Source organism: Mustela nigripes, chromosome 1 (genome assembly GCF_022355385.1).
Source record: "Mustela nigripes isolate SB6536 chromosome 1, MUSNIG.SB6536, whole genome shotgun sequence".
Lineage (NCBI taxonomy): Eukaryota > Metazoa > Chordata > Mammalia > Carnivora > Mustelidae > Mustela > Mustela nigripes.
This window is the reverse complement of record NC_081557.1, coordinates 258190404-258206214: the sequence shown is the minus strand read 5'-3', so window position 1 is coordinate 258206214 and position 15811 is coordinate 258190404.

The following is a 15811-nucleotide window of genomic DNA, read 5'->3' as shown; positions in this document are numbered from 1 at the left end:
GACAAGATCAATATACAATGTTGGAGTAGAATTTATAGAACGGTGATCAACTGAATAATTGTTCAATCCTATTTTTATTAGTCAAATTTTTATGAAATTGAAAATAACTTTTTTTTGTTTTTTTTTTAATTTTTTATTTTTTATAAACATATATTTTTATCCCCAGGGGTACAGGTCTGTGAATCACCAGGTTTACATACTTTACAGCACTCACCAAAGCACATACCCTCCCCAATGTCCATAATCCCACCCCCTTCGCCCAAACCCCCTCCCCCCAGACAAACCATAAGTGACTCTTAATCTCACGAAAATAACTTTTTAAGCAAAAGGATTATAGATGAAGTCATTGTCCTAAATATCATTGGATCCAATTCTACATGAGGTAGTCACTTCCAGGTGTGGGGAGCAAAGGAAAAAAAAAAAAGGAATTTTACATTATAAAAGACTTGTACAAGAAAGCAATGAAATTAGAATTGGATGTGCTGGAAGGAAGAATAAGATTATCAAGTTATCTTTTACAAGACTTGCCTTTTCTATTCTATCTCTTTTCACTATAACATGAATATGATCTAAAATCAGAACTTGAATTCATATCTGTAGTAAAAGCAAAAGAAAAAGTTTATTCTTTTTCTCTTAAAGATAGACATGACTTAGCAGAGAGGGCACTGAATTTAGCATAAGACTATTTGGATTTAAATCTTCTCCTTGCCCTAATGCACATAATCTGATTTTGGCAAGAGGTTATTTCTCCTCCTGTATTTCCTAGCAGTGTTGTCAGTGAGAGGAATACTAGAAGGACTATTCTGTTCAAATGAACATTAAATAAAACCAAAGAAAAATTTATCAAAAAAAAAATCCAGTCTTAATTGAATATGCATGACATGGTGATGGATTTTCTTAAGATCATTTGGGAATTATTATCAATTTGTGTTTAAGCTTTTTTATTTTCATATCCTCTAAAAGAAAAACTAACTCATTTTGTTGAGTTATTGATTTTTTTAACAAATCACCTGCATTTGATTTTAACTAATAAACAAAATATGTACTTCAAAGTTCAGCTCAACCTGCTATGAATTGATTGAGAGCACCAAGGAAGAGATTTGTGGGATTGTGAAATTGGTTTCAGCCCAGGTTTAGTTAGAGCAAGAACTGATTATGATGACTATGAAAGGTTTCTATGTTCTTTCCATGCTGCATCTGTGTTCCTTTGGCTCTGGAAAGACTGGGGAAGTACTTGTGTGGTCCTCAGATTCTAGTCACTGGATTTATCTAAAAGTTATTCTGGATCAGCTCCAACTTCATGGACTTGAGATAACTATCTTGGTGCCTTCACCAAATCATCTATTTCATCATACCAAGATTCCCTTTAATGTGGAGATATTCAACTTCAATAACTAAAGGAAATCTCATAGAAGAGCTTGATACCATTCTCTACATAGCTTTCATGGTGGGACAGACAAGCAAAATTGAGACAAATGAGCAAGAGATTTTTCAGGAATGTGACAGTGTGATCACAAATAAAGAATTACTCCACAGACTACAGGCAGCTAAGGTTGATAAACGTTTTGGTGATTCCTTAAGCTTTTGTGGGGAGGTGTTGGCTGAGCTCCTCAATATTCCATTTAACTGTTCTTTTTGGTTTTCTTATGGGAATGTCATTGAGAGACTGTGTGCTCAACTTTCCACCCCGTCTTCATTTTTCCTGGCAGCACATCAGGACTGAGAGACAGCAGGACTTTTGTACAGAGGCTGGAGAATTGGTTCTTCTACATAATGAGTGATATTATGTTTTTATATTTTATATTTCTATAATGGGATGTATATTAGAAAAAAAATTTAGCTGAAAGAAATTTGCATATAATTAGGAGTCTTACATCACATGTAAAATGTAAGTATTTATCATTCTGAATATTATGACCCTGAAGATTTAGAATATTAGTACCTTACATTTAAATTTTTAAATGGCCCAGTATTTTTGTGAGGAGACATATTTTCACATTATACATAAACAGTTCCACTTTGCTTTTAGATGGTAGTTATAGGCTTCACAGACCAGGAGAAATGGGTTCTCAGTATAAGGGAAATTTCCACTAATTGTTGACCTACAAGTTAAAATTATTTGGTAAATATAAAAAGTAAATGTTTCCTTAAAATGATACCATGTGGTCTTTGAGAAAAAATGAATCCCATCTCATTTCTGTAAAAATAACTGTCTTTTAACTCATATCAAATTAAATTACATTTTTAAGCAAGAAAGACAGTACTGAATTCAAGTAATGACTTGAATAACATTAGCTATATCTTAAATAATCTTTCTTTAAATGCACATTTTATAAATATCTACCACATTCTAAGCAGTATCCCAGTCACTGGACATATAAATATGAATAATAAAATGATCTGAGGGAAATTTCCTTTCTTTCTTTCTTTCTTTCTTTCTTCAAACACACATATCCACACATATATGAATATGCTTATCGGTTTAGGCAAATACATTTATGTTGCATTTATTTATGTCTACACACACACTTACATATATATGTATACACACACACACACACACACACGTATTTATAAATATACATATACATGTTCCCATAGCCAGGTCTTACTGATCTTAAATCTAGAACAAAAAAAATTGGAAGCACCTGGGTGGCTCAGTAGATTAAAGCCTCTGCCTTTGGCTCAGGTCATGATCCCAGGGTCCTGGGATGGAGTCTTGCATCAGGCTCTCTACTCAGCAAGAGCCTGCTTCCTCCTCTCTCTCTCTCTGCCTGCTTCTCTGCCTACTTGTGATCTCTATCTGTCAAATAAAATAAAATCTTAAAAAAAAAAAATTGAAGAAACTATAGATGATCCAGTGGGGAAAATGTTCTCCCACCTGTTAAAAACTGACCCTAAACACTTTTGTGGTTCACAACTGTGATGTTTGATTGAGTATCTGTTCTTCCAGTGATAGAGGTAGATGAAGGCCATCATTTCTTTCCCCCATTATCTCATGATCGGTTAATATGTTAAAACAAAAGCATCACAGACAGAATTCTGCTACATTTTCATGTATTTATAGCAAGTAGGTGAGTGGTAAAATCAATAAAATCTTATCTTTTTGTCCAGCTAATCACTCTAATGCATATTGTGAAGGATTCTTTGATTACTTGACTTGCTCACTAAATGCTGCTAGAGACAGCCTACAGCTAGCTTTCTAGCAGGAATCTTGGCACCAGACTCTTCTGTTAACTCCTTAGACATAAAACAGAATCAAAGTTCTGCCTAAGAGTCCCACCCCAAAGTGTTTTATGTCTCTGGATTCCGTAGACACTATTTATTTATCTATTTTTGCAAGGGCAGAAATGCTGAATAATGTTTTCCTCTAACCCACAAATATCACCCTTAACCTCACTGAAGGAAATATTTCTAATCTTCCTTAGGCAACATAATTAATACTCCAGTGTAGCTTTTCTTTTTAAAGATTTATTTGTTTTAGAGAGACAGAGTGAGTGTGAGTTGGGAGAGGAATAGAGGGAGAGGAAGAGAATCTCAAGCAGACATCCTGCTGAGTGCAGAGCTAAAATCCCAGGACCCTGAGATCATGATCTTAGCCAAAGTCAGGAGTTGGATGCTTAACCAACTGAGCCATGTGGGCGCCCACACCCCAGTATGTGTGCGTGTGTGTACGTGTGTGTGTGTGTGTGTGTGTGTGTGTGTTTGAGAGTGGCTTTACCAGCTTGCATTCCCACCAACAGGGCAGGAGGGTTCCCCTTTCTCCTCATCTTCACCAACATCTGTCATTTCCTCACTTGTTAATTTTAGCCATTCTGGCATGTATGAGGTGGTATCTCATGGGGTTTTGATTTGTATATGGTGAAGGGAACAAGAATCAAAATCCAGGAGACACAGAGAAACTCCCAAAATCAATAAAAATAAGTCAACAGCTCGTCATCTAATAGTAAAACTTACAAGTCTGAGTGACAAACAGAAAATCCTGAAAGCATCTTGGGAAAAGAGGTCTGTAACACACAATGGTAGAAATATTAGATTGGCAGCAGATCTATCCACAGAGATCTGGCAGGCAAGAAAGGACTGGCATTATATATTCAGAGCACCAATGAGAAAAATATGCAGCCAAGAATACTATATCCAACTAGGCTGACATTGAAAATAGAAGGAGAGATAAAAAGCTTCCAGGACAAACAAAAACTAAAAAATTTGCAAACACCAAACCAGCCCTATAGGAAATATTAAAAGGGGTTCTTAGGCAAAGTGAGCCAAAAAGTAACAGAACAGAAAGGAACAGAGACAATATGCAGTAACAGACATCTTACAGGCAATACAATGGCACTAAACTAATATCTTTCAATAGTTACCCTGAATGGAAATTGGCTAAATGCACCAATCAAAAGACACAGGGTATCAGACTGGATAAAAAAAGAGACCCATCAAAATGCTGTCTACAAGAAACTCATTTTAGACCCAAGACACCTCCAGATTTAAAGTGAGGGGTGGAAAACAATTTACCATGCTGATGGACATCAAAAGAAAGCTGGGGCAGCAATCCTTGTATCAAATAGATTAGATTTTAAGCCAAAGACTATAATAAGAGAAGAGGAAGGATACTATATCATACTTAAAGGGTCTGTCCAACATGATCTAACAATTTTAAATATCTATGCCCCTAACATGGAAGCAGCCAATGATATAAACCAAGTAGTAACAAAATCAAAGAAACACATCAACTATATAATACAATAATAGTAAGGGACTTTAACACTCTCCTCACTGAAATGGACAGATCATCCAAGTAAAAGATCAACAAGGAAATAAAGGCCTTAAATGACACACTAGACCAGATGCATATCACAGATATATTCAGAACATTGCACCTCAAAGCAAGAGAATACACAGTTTTCCTTAGTGCACATGGAACATTCTCCAGAACAGATCACATCCTGGGTCACAAATCAGGTCTTAACCAGTACTAAAAGTTTGGGATCATTCCCTGCATACTTGCAGACCATGATGCTCAGAAACTAGAACTCAATCTCAAGGGGAAGGTTAGAGAAAACTCAAATACACGGTGGCTAAAGAGTATCCTACTAAAGAATGAATGGGTAAATCAGGAAATTAAAGAAGAATTGAAAAAAATCATGGAAACAAATGAAAATTAAAACAAAACTGTTCAAAATCCATGGGACACAACAAAGGCATCCCTTAGAGGAAAGTATATAGTGTGATTCAAGAAAGAAGGAAGGTCTCAAGTACACAACTTAACCCTATACCTAAAGAAGCTGGAGTAAGTACAGCAAAGAAAGCCTAAACCCAGCAGAAGAGAAACAATAAAGATCAGAGCAGATATCAATGAAATAGAAACCAAAAGAACAGTAGAACATATCAATGAAACTAGGAGTTGGTTCTTTGAAAGAATTACTAAGACTGATAAACCCCTGGCCAGACCTATCCAAAGGAAAAGAGAAAGGACCCAAATTAATAAAATCATGAATGAAAGAGGAGAGATCACGACTAACACCAAAGAAATACAAACAATTATAAGACCATATTATGAGCAACTAACTATATGCCAGCAAATTTGACAATCTGGAAGAAATGGATGTATTCCTAGAAACATATAAACTACCACAACTGAACCAGCAAGAAATAGAAAACCTGAACAGACCCATAGCATGTAAGGAGATTGAAGCAGTCTTCGAAAATTTCCCAGCGAACAAGAGTACAGGGCCAGATGGCTTCCCAGGGGAATTCTACTAAACATTTAGAGAAGGATCAATACCTATTCTCCCAAAACTCTCCCAAAAAATATTAATGGAAAGAAAACTTCTAAACTCATTCTATTTGGTCAGCATTACCTTGATCCCAAAAGTCAGACAACAATCCCATAAAAAGGAGAATTATAGACCAATATCCTTGAGAAATGAATCCTTGAGATGTGAAAATTCTAACCAAAATACTAGACAATAGAATCCAACAGTACATTAAAAGGATTATTCACCATGAGTAGTGGGATTTATTCCTGGGCTCCAAGCTTGGTTCAACATTTGCAAATCAGTCAATATGATACAATACATTAATAAAAAAAAAAGAACAAGAATAATATGATCCTCTAATAGATGCTGAAAAAGCATTTGGCAAAGTGGGGCATCCCTTCTTCATCAAAACTCTTCACAGTGTAGGGATACAGTGTACATACCTCAATACCATCAAAGCCATCTATGAAAAACCCATAGCGAATATTATTCTCAGTGGGGAAAAACTAAGAATTTTTCCCGTAAGGAACATGACAAGAAGTCCACTATCACCACTGGTATTCAAAATAATACTAGAAGTCCTAGCCTCAGCAACCAGACAACAAAAAGAAATTAAAGGCAACTGAATTGGCAAAGAAGAAGTCAATCTCTCCCTCCTTGCAGATGATATGTTAATTTATGTTGAAAACCCAAAGACCCCACTCCAAAACTGCTAGAACTCATACAGGAATCCAGTCAAGTGTCAGGATATAAAATCAACACACAGAAATCAGTTACATATCTATACACCAACAACAGGACAGAAGAAAGAGAAATTATACAGTTGCACCCAAAACCATAAGATACCTAGGAATAAACCTAACTAAAGAGGCAAAGAACCTGTACTCAGATAATTATAAAGTGTTCTTGAAAGAAATTGAGGAGGACACAAAGAAATGGAAAAGTGTCTCCTGCTTATGGATTGGAAGAACAAATATTGTGAAAATGTCTATGCTACCTAAAGCAATATATACATTTAATGCAATCCCTATCAAAATATCATCATTTTTTTTTCAAAGAACTGGAACAAATAACCCTAAAAATTATATGGAACCTGAAAAGATTCCAAATTGCCAGAGGAATGTTGAAAAAGAATGCCAAAGTTGGTGGCATAAAAATTCCAGACTTCAAGCTGTATTACAAAGCTGTCATCATCAAGACAGTATGGTACTGCCACAAAAAGACACATAGATCAGTTAAACAGAAAATAAAGAGCCCAGAAATGGATCCAAACCTCTATGGTCAACTAATCTTTCACAAAGCAGGAAAGAAAGTACACGGAAAAAAGACTGTCTCTTCAAAAAATGCTGTTGGGAAAACTGGACAGCCACATGTAGAAGAATGAAAATGGGTCATTTCCTTACACCACACACAAAAATAGACTCCAAATGGATGAAAGACCTCAATGTGAGAAAGGAATCCTTCAAAATCCTTGAGGAGAACACAGGCAGCAACCTCTTTGACCTCAGCCGCAGCAACTTCTTCCTAGAAACATCACCAGAAGCAAGGGAAACAAGAAGAAAAATGAACTATTGGGAGTTTATCGAGATCAAAAGCTTTTGCAGAGCAAAGGAAATAGTCAACAAAACTAAAAGACAACCAACAGAATGGGAGAATATATTTGCAAGTGACATATCAGATAAAGGGTTAATATCCAATACCTACAAAGAACTTATCAAATTCAACACCCAAAGAATAAAGAATCCAATCAAGAAATGGGCAGAGGACATGAACAGACATTTCCGCAAAATAGACACCCAAATGGCCAACAGACACATGAAATAGTGCTCAACACACTCGGCATTAGGGAAATACAAATCAAAACCACAAGGAGATACCACCTCACACTAGTCAAAAGGACTAAAATACAAGTCAAGAAATGAGGGATGTTCACAAGTATGTGGAGAAAGGGGAACCCTCCTATGCTGTTGATGAGAATGCAAGCTGGTGCAGGTACTTTGGAAAACAGTATGCAGTTTCTTCAAAAAGTTGAAAATACAGCTACCCTATGACCCAGCATTACACTAATAGGTGCTTACCCTTAAGATACAAATGTGGTGACCCAAAGGGACACGTGCTCCTGAATGTTTATAGCAGCACTGTCCACAATAGCCAAACTATAGAAAGAACCTAGATGTCTGTCAACAGATGAATGGATAAAGAAGGTGTCGTATACATATACTATGGAATTCTATGCAGCCATCAAAAAAAAAAAACGAAGTCTTCCCATTTATAATGACATGGATGGAACTGGAGGGTATTATGCTAAGTGAAATAAGTCAATCAGAGAATCATATGATCTCTATGATATGAGGAATTTGAGAGGAAGGGCTAGGGGTTGTGTGGTAATGAAGGAAAAAATGAAGTAAGATGAGACCAGGGAGGGAGAAAAACTATGAAACTCTTAATCTCAGAAAACAAATTGAGGGGGGGGGGTAAAGGGGTGGGATGAGGTGGCTGGATTATGGACATTGGGGAGGGTATGTGCTATGGTGAGTGTTGTGAATTGTGTAAGTCTGAGGATTCACAGATCTGTACCCCTGAATCTAATAATACACTATATGTTAATAAAAAATAAAAATAAATATTTCCTAAATAACTCTGTCTTTACAGTGAGTATTCCAAATACTTTCTGGTCTTACCTGAAAATTCAGTTTTCCCTATAATCTTTTAAGTATATTCTACTCATTCTACCATACTTATATTAATGAGGACCCAGGTATAGGCCTGATCTATTTTCTCCTCTCTTCTCACCACATTTCCAAACATTTCCTTTTGTATGCTTTAAAAAATTATCCTCAATGTTATGGTTTTAATCTGTACTATCAAAGACCCATGCTCCCTAATGCCAACTGTCCAGCTTTTAGGAAAAATTCCCATTCACAGAGGCATCATATGGTCCACCTAAGTTCTGGGTTTACTCTGGGGAGCTTAATTTTCATGATAAGGACACAAAACAAAATCATCTCAATTTGTTCAATGGCATTCTTTTTTTTTTTTTAATTTTCAGCATAACAGTATTCATTATTTTTTCACCACACCCAGTGCTCCATGCAATCCGTGCCCTCTATAATTTAAAACCACTGCTTAAGAAAAGGTAGAACTATAGAGGCAATAAAAAACAATCCCTAGAGATTTTAGAGACAGGGAGGGATAGATAAGTGACACAGATTTGGGGGGCAGTGAAACTATTTTGTATGATACTGTAAGAGTGGATACATGACATTATATATTTATCAAAACCTATAAAATGTATAACACAAAGAGTTACCTTTAAGCTGTGGAAGTGAGTTGATACTCATAAACGTTGGTTCATTGATTGTAACAAATATGCCACACTGGTGTGAAATATTTATGGTGGGGAAGCTGTGTGTGGGAGAGGGGCAGGTAAAGGGTGGGAACTGTGTACTATCTGCTCAGTTTTACTGTGAATGTAATTTGGCTCTAAAAATAATCTATCAATTAAAAAAACACAAACCCTACGTAGGCTGATTCCCTGAGATGAAGACACTGTATTTAATAGTTGCTTATCTACATTGCATTCGTACCTCAAATTCAGCATGCCAAAATATAAACACATTATTTTCCCTCACAACTGCTCCCCTTTAGTTCTTCACCTTAGTAAATATTAGTATTTACTACTAAATTTCCAGTAAAAAAGAAAGTCTTATAAACAAAAAGCCAAGGACTCATTCATGAATTGTCTCCTTTAATTTTCACCTCCAGGAAACCACCCAGTCTTACTCACTTTCTTTGTATATAATTTTTAAATCTCTCTACTTCTGGGTGGCTCAGTGGGTTAAGCCGCTGCCTTCGGCTCGGGTCATGATCTCAGGGTCCTGGGATCGAGTCCCACATCGGGGTCTCTGCTCGGCGGGGAGCCTGCTTCCCTCTCTCTCTCTCTCTCTCTGCCAGCCTCTCTACCTACCTGTGATCTCTCTTTGTCAAATAAATAAATAAAATCTTTGAAAAAAAATTATACAGTGATCCTTCATTGATCTTAAATTTAAAATGAAAAATACTTAGTATTGCCCTTTTTTAAAATATAAATTATCTCCGAATTATCCTTGCAGTCTAATTTTTTTTTCTTTTTTCAAACAAACAGTTCATCATTGCTGAACTTCTGCTAGGTTTTTTGGATGAGCCATCATATCTCTCTATCTGATATCGTCTCAAAGTATAATAATTTCCCTACTACTATCCATTTCTAAGACTAGGCTATGCTAAATAACATACAACTCCAAAATCTCAGTGGCTTAAAACAACAGTTTATTTCTTTCTCATGCTGTATGTTCATTTATTGAGCTGCAGCTGGTATATATATCCTTTAATCTAGAACTCAGATTGATATATCAAATATCATGTGGAATAAAGCCATTGACATGACAAAGGAAAGGAAAATTCTGGAATATCTGGATCTGGCAATTAAATGTTGGGCCTGGAAGGGATACATTTTATTTTAGCTCAGACTCATTGTGCAGAGATACTCCATGGTTCCACTAAACTCAGGGTCTAGGAATCTCATTCCTATCATATGTGTGTCAATGTCAGTAATGGTTGCCATGATAATGTTATAAGATATCTATGGTAGTGTAATTAACAGTTTAAGAAAATAATGTCCATTAATTGCTGTGATGTGTTTTCACTTGAAGGATCAAATATTATAAATAAGAAGCTAGAAATAATTCCAGGAGATAAAAACATAAACAAGAAGAAATAAGCATATTTAATTACCTCAGGCAGGGGCTTTGCAGGTTTGAAGTGCAGTCCTGCAAGAAATTCAAAATTAGGGAGATAAGAGTAAGGCAATTCAAAATCCCAGTAAATTCAAATCAACCATATTTCAGCTTTCTCCATAATCTCACATAATGTAGTAGGTTTTCCTGAATAAAAATGAAGGATGATAGAGGGAAAAGAAACTGATATGTTAAATGAGAAATGTTTGACTATCTCATTTTCTAAGAAAAGTCTTTAAGGAACAAATATTGGGCCTATGTAAATCATACAAAATTGATCCACCTTTTCCTGGCAAGAGTACATAGTAGTGAGGTTATGAATAACCAATCAAACAAGGATTTAGGTCTACAACAAAGCCAAAAGCCTGCTGCTTTCCTCTTTGCCAAGAGAGTCATCTCCTTGAGAAAAGCCTGACTTCCACTTCATGCTCAGAATCACTAAATAATTCCCAGCAAAGAACAAGAAACAAGCAGTAACTCTTAGCTCATTGTGGGAGTGTCTCTTGCTTTTCTGGAATTACAATTTATCTCATTCTTGTAGCTCTAAAAGATTTTTGATGTCCGTAAAAAAAAAAATGATGTTTGTAATTTATCCATCTTTTTCTAGTGTTTTTGAGTGTGCTGCCACAACAAATCACATCCAGCCAGGAATGGAAATCTTTTAATAAGTTTTTGAAAGTGATTACCTCCCTTGTTTTACAAAACCAAAGTTCTTGTTCACAAGACTTTGTCCTCTTTGGCCAGAAAATATTAGCCATTCTGACATATTTAGTTAACACACAGTACAAAAAGAGTAAGCCTCGATTGATGTGGTAACTCTTTAAACATTAACAGAACAAAAACTCAAATTAGTGACTCTGAATTAAATACTTTTCCTTATTTGGGAACTAGAGCTTTGTTTCTGAATTCCAATTATTGTGCAACAAGAAAACTTAACTGGAGGTTTGGTACCCTTTTGAAATATATATTCAGTATCGCTGATATGAGGAAATTGTAACTATATAATTTTGCACCATCTGGCTTTTTGTTCTTGATATTTTAAGCATGTTAAAGTTTTGATCAGAAAATATGAGGGATTTTTAACTGATCAGGACAATCTCTCTTTATAAGGGATCACAAACAAATCTCAGTAATTCACAGGTTTTATTCTGACAATGGCTAATGGTGTTGAAAATCCAGTTTCAACTCAATCCATATACCATTTTAGTGCCTTATAGGTGTCAGCCATTGCTATAATCTTATTCTCATTGTGTGATGCTTCACTCCCCCACTTTTTAATATAATAGTTTTATTAAGATGTAATTTATATGTCATACAATTCTTCCATTTAAAATACGCAATTCCGTTCTTTGTAGATCCATAAAGTTGTGCAGCCATCACTACAATTTCATTTTAGGACATTTTCTTCTTTTTATCTTAAAGATTTTCTTTCCTTCTTTATTTGACAGAGTGAAAGAGCATGGTAAAACACAAGCAGGGGGAAAAGCAGGCAGAGGGAGAGGGAGGAAGAAGCAGACTCCCCACCAAGCAGGGTGCCAGACACGGGGCTCCATCTCAGGACCCTGGGATTGTGACCCTAGTTGAACGCAGATGCTTAACCAACTGAATGACCCAGGTGCCCCAAATTTTATGACATTTTCAGTATTCCTTCTAAAAAATGCCATATCCATTAGCGGTTATTCTTTATTTCCCCCTCTTCTCAGCTTCTAACAACCTCTAATCTGTTTTCTGTCCCTATTTGCCTGTTCCAGAATAATCTTACTCCATTTCACATAAATAAATCATATACTCTCTGTTCATGTGTGTGTGTGTGTGTGTGTGTGTGTGTGTGTGTGTGTTTCCTCCTTTGGCTTAGCGTAATGTTTTCAAGGTTCATCCATGTCATGGTATATATCAGTTCTTCATCATCTTTTATTGCTAAAAGAGATTTCTTTCTATGAAGATACTTCATTTTCTTTATCCATTCATCAGTTGATGATCATTTGGGTTGTTTCATTTTGGCTACTATGAATAATGTTGCTATGGCCATTCATGTAGAGGAAGGAGGGAGTGAGAGTCCTCATGCTTCTAAATCAGCAGGCAAAAAGGAAGATAACTGTGCCGTCTGGGTGATTGATCCTGACCACCAAAGGGCAATTGGATTACTACTTCACGGTGGCGGTAAGGAAGAATATGCCTGGAATACAGAGTTTGATATCTTTATGTAAGGATGGAAGTAAGTTGTGAAAAAGCATGGTATCCATAATTTGCTTTAGAATTTTTCATCATAGTCAATGATGTATATGTGTGATTGTTCATTAGCTTTAATTCACATGCCTGAGAAAATGAACATTTGAGCCAACTAAATTATATTTATATAGTTCACAAGAGTTAATGATGGCATTGTATACACACACACACACACACACACACACACACACATATACATAGCCAAACTATGGAAAGAACCTAGATGTCCATCAACAGATGAATGGATCAAGAAGATGTGGTATATATACACAATGGAATACTATGCAGCCATCAGAAGAAATGAAATCTTGCCATTTACAATAACATGGATGGAACTAGAGGGTAATATGCTGAGCGAATTAAGTCAGTCAGAGAAAGACAATAATCATGTGACCTCTCTGATCTGAGGAATTTGAGAAAAAAAGGTGTTGGAGGGGTAGTGAAGGAAAAAATGAAATGAAATGAAATGGAATCAAGAGGGAGGAAAACACTTAATCTCATGAAACCAACTGAGGGTTGCTGCCAGGTGGAGAGGTAGGGATAGGATGGCTGGGTTATGGACATTGGGGAGGGTATGTGCTACTATGAATACTATGAAATGTGCAATCCTGATGATTCACAGACCTATACCCCTGGGGGAGATAATACATTATATGTTAATAAAAAAAGCATAAAAGAAATTGAAAGTTGCACAACCAAAGGGAAAAACATTCAATACCACAGACTAGAAGAGGAAATAATTTTAAAGTGTCCATACTACTCAAAGCAATCTACAGAGTCAAAGCAATCTCTATCATACCACCAATAGCATATTTGATAGAAACAAAAGAATACTAAAATTTGTATGGAACCACAAAAGACCCCAAATCACCAAATCAATTCTGAGAGAGAAGAACAAAGCTGGATGTATCACAATCCCACATTGTAAGATTTTGAGATATATTACAAACTATACTAATCAAAACAGCATGGTTCTGGCACAAAAACAGACACAAAAATAAGTGGAACAGAACAGAGAACTCAGATAGAAACCCACACTTATATGGTCAGTTAATCTAAAAGGTATGGAGACTAAATGATGGGGAAAAGACAGTCCTTTCAATTAATGGTGCTGAAAAAACTGTACAGATACATGTAAAAAAATAAAACTGGACCACTTTCTTATACCATACACAAAAATAAGCTCAAAATGGATTGAGGACTTAAATGTGTGACATGAAATCATAAAGCTCCTAAAAGGAAATAAAGGCGGCAATTTCTCTGACATTGTTTGCAGTGACATTCTTCTCTAATATCTCCTCAAGCAAGGGAAACAAAAGCAAAAATAAACGATTGGGACTACACCAAAATAAGTTTTTGCACAGGGTAGAAAAGCATCAGCAAACCAAAAAAGCAAGTAACAGAATGAGAGACGATATCCACAAATGATATGCCCAATAAGGGGTTAATGTCCAAAATATGTAAAGAACTTATACAATGCAACACCAAGAAATGAAATAATCCCATTAAACCATGGGCAAAGGACCTGAAGGGACATTTCCCAAAGAAGACAGAGAGGAAGGGATGCCTGGCTGGCTCAGTCAGTAAAGCATGCAGCTCTTGATCTCAGGGTCATGAGTTCAAGCCCCACATTGGGCATGGAGCCTTCTTCAGAGGAGGAAGGAGAAGAAGGAAGAGGAGGAGGAGGAGAAATGAAGGGGGGCACATAAAAAAACTCCACATACTTTGAATGTGATATGTATTATATACTGTATTATTAATCATATGATCCAGTGATTCCACTACTGGGCATTTACTTAAAGAAAACAAAAACACTACTTCAAAAAGGTATATACACTCTATGTTTATTGTAGCATTATTTGCCATAGCCAGCATATGGAAGCAACCCAAGTGTCTGTTAATAAATCAATATTTAAAGAAGATGTAGTATATGTAGACAATGCAATATTATTCCACTGTAAAAAAAAAGTTAACTTACCATTTGTGATAACATGGACAGACTGTAAGAGTATCACGCTGAAAGAAGTAAGTCAGAGGGAGAAAGACAAATATCATATGTTACCGCTTACATATGGAACCTTAAAAAAAAAAAAAAAAAGAGAGAGGGAAAGCAAAATGGATAAGGAGAGTGGGAGATACAGGCTTCCAGTTATTAAATGAATGTCAGGAGGATAAAGGGTATAACATAAGGAATATAGTCAAAGTTATTGTAATAATTGTGTACTGACAAATGGAATCTACACTTGTGAGAATAACATAGCAGATAGACTTGCCGAGTCACTATGTTGTAGCCTGAGACTAATGTAACATTGTGTGTTAACTATGCTTTAAAAAAAGTAATAAAAAAGATTTTTAAAAAGCCCTACACACACACACACACACACAATCATGAGGTGCTGGATGTGTTAAATAATCCTGTGATGCAAACATTTCACAATATATAAGTGGAGCAAGTCAGCATGTTTTACACCTTAAATATGGACAATGTTATAATAATGATATCTCAATAAAGTCAGAAAACAAATTCCTAACATAAAAGATTATGCTAATTAAGGGAACCAGTCACAAAAGACAATATGATGTATAATTTCATTTATATGAAATGCACAGAACAGACAAAATGACATTATGACAAAAAGTAGATAAAATATTGACTAAGGCTGGGAGATGCAGAAAATGCAGTTTCATTAGAGGGTAAGTGTTCCCATTTGGGGTGATAAAAGGGCTCTAAAATTGATTATCATAGTGGTCACACAATTCTGTGAATATACTATGAACCACTGAATTGTATACTTAAAATCTAACAATTGTATAGGATACGAATTACATGTCAACCAAATTTTTATGAACAAAACATAATCTCTTGAACCATCATAGCCACAAAATATAAATCACCTGTATAATAACTTTAATTCTTTTGTCAATGAGACTACAGACAGTGCCACCACTGTCACTAACATTCTTCCAAAATATATTACAAAAGATGGGTGACTTGCACATGTTAGGTCATTGGCTCTTAGCTAGATGATAGAATTTATAAGCATCAAC